The 10,724-nt window shown below is 43.4% G+C and overlaps 1 long non-coding RNA gene across 1 annotated transcript; it reads left to right on the top strand.

Annotated features, from left to right (window-relative positions):
* Positions 1–3,701: 3,701 nt before the first annotated feature.
* LOC144164711 (uncharacterized) lies at positions 3,702–9,564 on the top strand. The gene is made up of 3 exons (XR_013321224.1): positions 3,702–3,724; positions 5,544–5,655; positions 9,137–9,564. It is a non-coding gene; the product is annotated as an uncharacterized LOC144164711 (long non-coding RNA).
* The last annotated feature ends 1,160 nt before the right edge of the window (positions 9,565–10,724 follow it).

The following is a 10,724-nucleotide window of genomic DNA, read 5'->3' as shown; positions in this document are numbered from 1 at the left end:
TTCCTTACAACTTGATGTCCTACCTAGAAGTAATGTACAGACTGCTTGATGACTTTAAAGCGTGAGCAAAACAAATTTTCAGCGCTGCCTTGCTACTGAGGTTAGTCAGACTTAAAAGGCAAGGTGTCCTGGTACCCTTTGTTTACGCCAGTACAAAATAGGTGATCTAGCTATCACCAAAAAATAACCGGCACTTTGTGTGAAGATTCGAACCTTTGACCTTCAAAAGAGTAGCCCAGTAAATACCGAACCTCACGGAAGGAGGTAGGGACTTAGTGCAGAACTTCGTATACAAGCGACGTTGCCAACTAGCCTTGTAAGTTTCTTTTTTTGGGGGGGAGGGGGGTCATTGTCGTCAAATATGAACAAAATATGATAGGATGATGAACGAAGACGCAATTAGCACAACTTTACTTGCTACTTGATTTAACCTGAGTGTATGTACTGACTGCAGCTTCATGAATTCAAAGTGTGAGCAAAGCAAATTTCGGGGCTGCCTTGATACTGAGGTTACCGGCGAACGTCACTTGTAGGTTAAACTGCAAGGTACTCTGCCTTTTTTTTTTGTCTATGACACCCTCATTGCAAAAAAAAGGGGGGGGGGGGGCTTTTCCACGATTCGAACCATGGACTTTCAAAACATAACGCAAATGTCCAAGCTCCTAACCACTCGACCACGCCGGATTTTTTTTTCTTTATTGCCGGTCATTTATAAATAAACACTCACGGTACAGACAAGAAAAAGTACCAACAACAAAACCTGGTACCAAACATACAATGCATAAGGCGGCCAACCGTAACTCCGGCTTGGCCTTGTCCTTGTTTTCCCAACTGCGTGTAGTAACGGTCGTACACAACCCCTACTCTCGCATTTTCTTTCTGAGCCTGGTTTGGTCTCACACACCGTAAAAACTCTTTAGGTTGGCCTAACAACGCTGCCGAACCTATAGTTGGTAGTTAATATTTGTGGGCCTTAATAACGCTTAATGCACTCATAAGCGACAAAACCTCATCATCATATTCTTGTTTGGCGTACACTTCTTTTAGTTTGCTAACATTTTCTGCAAAGTAAGAATCCACTGGCCTGGCATTCTCATCACTGTTTCTGACTGCCATTCTGCTACGCCATATAGCATGTAGGCCGAGGAGGAAGAATACATCGCAAGGAGCCTCATCACATTCAACTTCAAGAAAACGTATGCCTTTCGGTGTCAGCGGGAGGTCCTTTTTTAGAGTCCTCTGGAGGACGTCCCAGAAAAAGACTGCGTCCCAGCAATCGACAAAAACATGTTCCACGCTTTCTGGCTTTTTGCACAGTCGACAATCTTTGCCCCAAGGCAAAAACAACCCCCTTTCGTCAAGCCACGTTAGGACTGGTAAGGTCTCAGTGTGCAATTTAAAAAAGAATGTTTTTACTCCTGCGGGTATGCTCATTTTCTTGACGCGTTTGAGCCCGTCATGCTTATGACCTCCGAGGTATTTCATTCTATACACTGGTCCGGGACACAGGAGTTCTACCACATCACAGGATAACCGTTTACGCGTAACGTTTGACAAGTACTCGATTGAAAATCGCTCGCTTAAAAACCTGAAGGACATTACCACCTCACGCAAAAAACCACTCACTGCGTATCTCTGTTAGTGTTTAGTGTCATTTTCCATTTGGAGCACCAGCCTGAGGTCGCGGGTTCGATTCCCGGCCGCGGCGGCCGCTTTTCTGATGGAGGCGAAAAGCAAAAACGCCCGTGTGTACGAGATTTCGGCGCACGATAAAGATCCCCAGGTGGACAAAATTAATCCGGAGCCCTCCACTACGGCGCGCCTCATCGCCTGCGTTGCGTCGGCGCGTTAAACTCCACAATCAAATCATACGTATCTCTTCATATCTGTCGTAGTTACTATAAAATTTGGCATCGCAGAACACAATCTGATCTGCATGTACGTTCGAAGAAATGGGTTTGTCTCGTCTCGCAAATATAAAAACCTCGCCACCAATTGTCTAACAAACAGGTTCGACAACCCCAGCCCGCCCCCTTTTAACCTGCGAAACAAGTTGCTGCGTTTCGTTCGCTCGAAGCATGATTGCCACACGAACATGGCAAGCAACCTATGAAACTTTTGGATGGTAGCTCGTGTACAATACAGCGCTTGCATGACATACCATAACTTTGCTATCAGAAACGTGTTGCAAATTGTCGCTCGGGCGAAGATCGATGCATGCCGGCCGGTCCACACTTCCGCTTGCGCCTTCATTTCACGCTCTCTCCCTTGCCAATAAAGCGTGTTCTCGCGGTACCTATCGAGCGGTACTCCCAGATACTTAGTGGGCGTGGTTGTCCACTCGACCTCTTCGAACACGCTGGGCGTATTTTGCCATTCGCCGTGCCACGTCCCTATGCATTTATTCAAATTTACATTACTGCCTGTGGTTTCGCAAAATTCCTTCGTGACCGATAGCACATTACACACACTCTCCCGATCGGCACAAAATACGGCCACATCATCCGCGTACGACAAAACCTTCACTTCACATGCACCCAGTCGGAAACCACGCCGGAAGGCACGCGCCGACACAAGAATTCGGTACACTAACAGAGGCTGCCAACGAATATTGTCGGGTGATTCGTTTTGGTCGTATTTGACAAATTTCAGCAGTGATAACGCTTGTTTCTTCCACACCGATCTTGGAGGCGAGGCCAATTATGCTAATAATGCAAGTCATGTAACCAAAGCTCCCTTATTTGAGCCAAGAAAAGCAATCGCGCTTCATCGTTCCCCCTATGCAAGCTACGGTAGCCGCGAATGAAATTGAATGCGCCGCTAGATTTCTGGCTTTAATAAACTTTGTTCGTTACGCACCGATCTTGCAGACAAGCCCATAATGCTAACACTACAAGCGATGTAGCCAAAGTTCCCGTATTTAACTCACAAAAAGCTATCCGACATCCCCGGTCTCCCCGATGGAAGCCAAGCTAGCCACGAAGGAATGCGCACTTTCGAACAGAAATAGCTTGTAATTTGCCTCAAGGCACCCGATTACCGTAGGTTAAAAAGAAATTGATTGTTTCCTGCGAAAGTAATGACCCCAAACCAGGAGATGGACATGGAATCCGGACGATGTCGTCTGCTTTCGGATGCTTCCTGGCGCTCCCGCGTCAGCTCACGTCGCCGTGCATTTGCCGACACCGTCAACGCGGGGCGATGTCGACGCGCGAAAGTGCGGAAAATGCGCTGCTAGTGGTAGCGGCTAAAGTCCCTCGATCGGCGTTTTTAGTAGCGGCCTCAGAGCAAACCGTAAAATTACGGCGCCCGCAACCCCACGCCAGCTGTATTTCCACCGTACACCCTGAAATTGCCTTAAATGCCGTAATCTACATTGTCGGCACAATTACTGTTTCCTTTAAAAAAACCCCACGCTCAAGCTTTTCTTGTATATAATTGGCAACTAATATCTGTATTTACCAATAACGGCATCTATTTCGCCACGCGTTTTTTTTTCAAGGTGGGTGTCATTTCAGGCCAGGAACTAGTTTTTCCCTCGGACGAACATGAGACAGGAAAGTGCTGCGCGGCGAGCCCGACCGTCCTATCTGCACTCCGTATCGGTGCGTGTGCTACTGGCCGTTGACGGCACGGGTGTGCACGCCTTCAACGTTCGTTGTTTCGGTGATTTGACTACCATGGATTTATCTGCCGGACGAAGAAATACTGCGAAGTAGTGAAGGTAAGTGAGTACTAGTGAACTTTGTTTTCTTGTCATATGTATTTATCGTAGCAGAGTTGCTCGCGAACGGCGGTCCGCGTAAGCGGTTAGTCCTAACGATTTCAGTGACTCGCTTTGTGTGTTGCGCAGATCTGTCGGTAGACCTTTGCACCTGGCCGTTGCGTGTGTAAACAGAATCAGTTCTCACGCAATTTCTAGCACTGTGTTTGGTGAAGTGTGTGTGTGTCCTGTTCTGTTTTGCTAGCCGAATGTTTTGATATGAAATGAAATAAGGGAAGCTGGAGAGTGCGAATATGAGAATATGAGTGCGGGTACGATAATAAGTAATCTATCAAACAGTAACTAACGCTGACGACCAAGTGGTCCTCCAGCAAGACCTTATCCACATTCAAGAATGGTGCGATAAATGGCTTCTATCTCTTAACCCGAACAAATGTAAACTTGTTTCCTTTTCCCGCCGTAAAAATCCCTTTCTTTTTTCATATCACATCGCGAACGTCACTGTACCGTCACAATCATCCTACAAATATCTAGGTGTCACATTGTCTTGTGATCTTACTTGGAATGCGCATATTACTAACGTCATTTCATCCGCAAACAAAACACTTGGCTTCCTAAAACGTCACCTACGCCATGCGCCCCCTCACGTAAAGTTGCTCGCTTACCAGACCCTCATCAGATTAAAACTTGAATATGCCTCCGCCATATGGAACCCGCCCCAAACATATCTCGTAAATGATCTTGAATCTGTCCAAAATCGTGCCGCCCGATTTATTCATTCCCTGTACTCGTACAACATTAGCGTTTCATCCTTGAAAGCACAATCTGGCTTATCACCACTTTCTGTCCGCCGCCGTATCGCCACCCTTTCCCTCTTTCACAAAATTTTTCATCCTTCACTAAATGTAGCCCCCTACATCCTTCCCCCGACATACATTTCACACCGCACCGGCCATCCACTGCAAGTGTCCCGTTATCGTACCAGAACTGTCACCTTTTCCGCTTCTTTTTTTCCCGTGCAGCCAAAGATTGGAACGACCTTCCCTGCTCCATTGTTTCAACCACCTGCCCATTAAATTTCATAGCAAATGTCAGTAGTCACCTGTGTTCATAGAACTAATGCGTTCAAATATGTATTTTTCTGTATATCCACCCCTTATGTAATACCCCTCAGTGGGGTCCTTAAGGAAATAAAAATGAATGAATGAATGAGTATGCATTAAACGCAAATCGTGTACTTTTAGCATGATATGCACTCCTGGTTTTTGTTTCGTTTTGCAGATGCCGTTTTTTTTCTGTCATAATAGTTTTCAGTTAGAAAACGTGCACAATAAATTGAATTATTGCCGTGCGTGTAGCATTAGAATAAAATAATAAATCGAGTGATTTCCGAGCGTACAGCATTAGATTAAAATGCCATCTGGATGTTTTTTCGCGTTTCGATTGAATGATTAATCTTTTTGAACGCTCAGTTTGGTCGTGGCATGTTGGAATAAACAAAGTGTATGGAACCCGAATTTATTTGTAACGTCAGAACTACACGCATGTCGTAACTGGTACAGTAGTATGAGTAGCGCTGGTTGCGCGTCGTACTCTTACTGTAGCATCGCAAACGTAAATTAACCATTCAGAACCAAGTAAAAATATTCAGGAATGGCTGTTAAATTTGGGTCACTTACGGAATTTCCAGCTTAATGAATTTTAGTGTGCAACACACCTTGGTGATCAGAGTAACGCAGCATTTGGGATTTCGCAGGTTTAAGGCAGAGTATGATTCTGGTGTCTGGCCTGTCGTTTGCTAATACCTTACATGTTGCAGGCTGCTGACTGGTGCAACTTGCATTCAAAATGACTTCTTGGTGCGGCCTACTTCAAGGATCGAGGCTGTTTCCTCATCGGGCACCGCCGACTGTTTGGCAGTCTATGCAAAAGTGGGTGAACATGTTTCTTTTATGGTTTTTACAGACCTCGTCTTCCTGTTACATGCACAACGGAATTTCGGTAATCTGAAGTCGTCATTTTTTCACTAGGGACTCTTTGAAGGTGTTTAAGCAATCTTACACCAGTGCTGTTTTTGGTGACTATTTGTGCAGATTAGATTTTTTCCGACACAACGTAGCACTGCGAATGCTTGATGTAGATTTACAATTTAAACAACACAAGGTACGAGCTGACTCTCATTTGTTTATTGCACACTAAATGTCTGTATATACTGAACTTTTGTGGAGACGCAGATGTGCTGCTGAATCTCGAATGATGCCAACCATTTCAAGGGGTTCTTTCGGCCACGGCAGCCAATTTTGGAATGAAAGAAAAAAAAACCGAAAGTGCCGGCACTTCACTACTGCACCCCTCAAGACCAGATATAGCTTCAGCGCGTAGAACCCCCAAGTTGGATTTATAAAGGCAGATCATCCCTCTCGTCAACCGAAGCAGTGCGCGTAATGATAAAAAAAACTTAAATATGCATGAAAAAACTTCAGACCGATTCAACTTAACAGTAGTGCCCTGCTGAGCATCCCTTCATAAAAGCTTTAATGACCTTGTGGGCTGGTTGGTATCTGCTTTGCCCTAAAATCCTAGCCCCGCTGAATTGCTGGTCACGATTGCACGCCCCACAATGGGGAGGAAATGGTGGGCAAGTGGGCCAAATCGCAATTTTACCTGTCGCAAGTGGTCAGTGCCCATTTCGTTGGCTAAATCATTAATGCATTGTGTGACACAAAGAGAGAAAAATAAATCTTGGTATAACACCTTACACACATTTTTTTCTTTTGGATGCACATAGGGATGCCGGGAAGTTCGGCCTGTTCGAAACGCCTGGCATTATTGAAGCATTTGGGCACCAGCGCGATATTTCGGTGCATATATACATTCTTTGTGTTGATGAACAGCTGAGAAATAGCACTTGTTCTTGTCCTGTGTTTTTGCAATTGTGAGCTTAGGTCCAATTTTCATGCTGTTTTTTTTTCATGTTTTACAAGCGGCAATTTGCCTGGTAACATATTCTTTTGCTAGAAAACTTTTTCAAGCATCAAGAAGTTATGGCTTTTTGCAAAATTTACTTGAAGGATTTATTGCTCTGTTTATTAGGGTTGACGGGATTTGACTACTGTATTTAATGTAAATTGTGAACACTTTCTACTCAATATTTAGTGCCAGTGTACGTTTGGCTGCTCCAATAAGAGCATGAACAGTAAAGAAAAGGAAATATTTCACATACATATTTGTGCCTGATGACTATTCTGTGGGCGTGCGAAGTTTGGTTGGTTATAATTGTCAGGTGATGACTTATCCGTAGCCGTGCACGTTGATAGGGACATTTGAAACTTAAAAATTACTCAAAAAAATCTGTTGTCTTTTTTGCTGCTATTAAAGCTATAAATATGACAACATGCATTATCCATACCTGTGGCTGTTCAAACTTCCTTCACAGATCTCTTCATACACAGTGAGCTGTTAGTATAGCTCCAGCTTTGAAATATTTGGTTCAATGCTTACTTAAAAATTTTTGGACAGAAATCCTTGTTAGGGACTTTCACGTAGTGTGTAGCAATTGTAGTTTATTCGTCTTCATTGCGTTTCTTGCAATTGTGCATGTCTATATCCTCAGCACAAAACCGACAGGACAGAGGGAAAAGAAAACATGGGACAAGCTCTGAATGTCAACTAAAATAAAGTTATTGGAGTTGCACAAAAATGTATACCCAGCATGCATACAAAAAATGAGAGAAACTTAACCCAATAATGCCCGATGCTTTCATCAGGTTAAATTTTGTTTTTGTGCATCTATTGGCGGCATATTTTTGTGTAACTTCAGAGCCTGTCCTGTGTTTTCTTGTCCCTTTGTTCTGTATGTTTTGCACTGTGGAGCTGATTATTTACCAACATTACTACAGTTGTACATTTTGGTTTGTTGACGCTGCTCATGACAAAATAGTTCACCCCATTGCTTATTTTTGCTCTGCTTTGGCTCACGTCTCCCCACACGGACAGCATCCTTTGTTCTATTTTTGTTCTATTTGGCACCCTTTACGGCAGCACAAGGCAGGTCGTTTTCTGTGCCGCTTAGTCTCTCCTCCTTTCAACAGTTTTTTAACCTGCATTATTTTTTCGTTGAAACGAACCGAATATATTTAAGGAAGCTCTGTAACTTTTCTTTGTGAATCTGTGTTTTTCCTTATGTCTGCCCAAGGCCGCCTTGCCAGCATACTAAGCAGTGTTGACTTGGACCACGCTACCAATGGTAGTAGGTTGGAAGAGTTTTGCTTATATGTATTTCGTCTTCAGGCTAACCATTATGGAATGTCCATCATGTAAAAAACCCCATTAGGGGTTTTTTGCATTGGAAAAAGCTACCGTGGTAAAAAACCATGAATGAAAATTTGCTCGAAGCCGTACAACACTACGTGTTGCTAGCCATAGAATACTATGCGTTCAAAATAGCTGACATCTGAGCATAAATTGTCCATAAATTACGGCAACTTGTTTCCTGCACATCGTTCAGAACAGTGGTTTTAATGTGGATAGTATTTTGGATATTTCTCGTCTATCAAAGCGGGGGATCCACATGTTCGCCCGCTTAAGCGGGGGATCAAACTTTCCTTCGCACGTCTCAGCAATTAATGAATTCGAAAGCTAAAAAAACGTCATGGCATTGCAAAATAGCTGATGATAATTGATAGAGAGCAGACATCGAAGCTGCATAATGGCTGCTTACAACAAAATAATAATCAGTACTTTTTACACTTAGTGAGCCTTCCTTGTACAGCAGTGGTCCTGTGGACATCTATATTGCCTAAAACAAATTGTTGGGCTTCTCCAGTGTGCCAGCTACTTACAACTGCACAAGACATAACAACGAACATATACAGAGAATGAGAATGATAACCGCATAGGTGTCCTGTGTATACAGGCGCACAAGCTATTTAGGTGCCCAAACATTATTCATAAGAGAACCCAAGTCATTGGTTCTTTTATTGGATAGCTTTTTTTGGCAGGTAACTTGTCATTCTGGGGATTCAGATAAAACTTTATTAGCCTTCAGTCATTTTTGCTGGTGCCGAACGTCTGGTGACATGAGGTGGCTTTTTATACTGAGAGATCATGTATATGTGAGCAAAATCTTTTGAATTACTACCACTGCTGGTACGGTTCATGTAAAAATAATTTAGCACACATGCAACCTTAAAAAATTCAAGCAATGACACAAGTATTCAAATGAGAATTAGTGTATTCTTGCTAAGAATTTATCATCAAATTAGCATTTGAGGAAATTGAAAATGGGCTAAATATCAGCATCGAAGAGAGTCAAACTAAAAACAGAACTTCAGCAAAAAAAGGATATTTTAAAAAAATGTTACTTTTGATATGTTGTATTCTGATATCAGCTTGCTTTTTCTTTCTTTCCAGCCTGCACATGTGCCAAGTTTGCCGTGCCACAGCAGCTAATCAAGGCGACCCTCCTGTCCGTAGTGTCACGGAAAATCAAGGCTGTCGGTCAGTCAGCTGCATAGTTCTGTCTCAGAATTAAATCGATTGTGAGTCGCTGAGTTTTGTCTCTGCTTGTATATTTGAGCAGCTTTGACTGGCTGGCCTTTCAGCTAGCTGTCGCTGTCTGACTAAATTTATGTGTGACTATCAATGCTGCCGATTTACATCTTGTGACTGCCAAAAATGCCCCTATTTTGCCCAATAACACTTACTTGCAGCAAAGCGTAAAATGTGTAATTATGTATCAATTTGCTGACCTAAAATATTCATGTAGTTCAAGAAACCCATTACAAAAATGGCAAGAACACGTCAGGAAGTACGCAGAAATAAATGAAGAAGCTCCGTAAGAATACGTCTTGAAGTAGATAAGATGTCATCATAAAAGCCATAGAAGTGCATCAAGAAGTACACATAAATCTACTTAAAAATACGAGTACACATAAATCTACTGAGAAAATACGTCAGAAGTTCTACAGAAAATCACTCGTCAAACTCTCTACAGAAACTCCATGAGAAGTGCATCAAGAAGTACGCATAAATGTACGTAAAAAGGCTGCAAAAATACATCATAAGTTCTACAGAAAATCACTCGTCAAACTCTCTACAGAAACTCCGTGGCCAAATACTTGTTGAAACACGTCAAGAGCTCGTCAAAAAAATTCTTCACAAACTCTACAAAATCTCTACACAGGAGGAAGACAAAACTCTACAGAAATACATCAAAAACACAACAGGATTTTTTATGAGGGTTCCTTCCTTACTTTCTGCGGCTAGTGGCAGATGTAAAACTGCTAAGAAGCGCTCAGACACTATTATGCACAACTTAAGGGTAAGAACACTTACCGGTCATGTGAACGATGGTGGCCTCGAATAATCTCCCCGCGTCTCGCTGTCGCCGAGCCAGAACACTTCCCACGCCACGGTCGTAGCGGTCGACGTCCACCAGAAAAAAATTACGCTCATCCGTAGGCCCAACGACTTCTCTTCTACCTTCCAAAACATACTGAACGAAAACGTTAGATGGTTACGCTTTCTTACACGGCCCTCACTGCGTGTATAGACCAGAATTTTGCCGAGTCGGCCATTTTGCGGCCACCGGTGCGCCATCTGGCGGGCATTTCTTGGGGACTGCGCCGCGAGCAGACGACGCCGCACTGCGGCGTCGTCTGGGATGCCAGGTTGGGCTCTAAATAGCCAAATTGGCTACTTGATTTTGTAGTTGGCGGAAAAAATTGGTCGTTGGCTATTTGGCTATTTTTGGGCTATTCTGTATTACATCCTAAAGTCATCAAAATGCTTTGTTTCAGACTTGTCGACCCACCACTTTTGGGCTGGCTCGCAAGAAAAAGTAAACGAATCAGTCACAGCAGGATTGTGGTGCGAGCTCGTTAATTTGGCTCGTGGTCTTGAAACCATTGCCAACATCGCTGAAAAACGGCACGAGAAACTACACACACAGTGACACAGACAGGCGCTGACTTTCGACTGATTTATTTTTGGAGCGTTC

The sequence above is a fragment of the Haemaphysalis longicornis genome, unplaced genomic scaffold (genome assembly GCF_048455015.1).
Source record: "Haemaphysalis longicornis isolate Haplotype H1 unplaced genomic scaffold, Haemaphysalis longicornis Haplotype H1 scaffold_1, whole genome shotgun sequence".
Taxonomy (NCBI): domain Eukaryota; kingdom Metazoa; phylum Arthropoda; class Arachnida; order Ixodida; family Ixodidae; genus Haemaphysalis; species Haemaphysalis longicornis.
The sequence above is the reverse complement of the archived record's forward strand: the minus strand, read 5'-3'. Positions and strand labels throughout refer to the sequence as shown.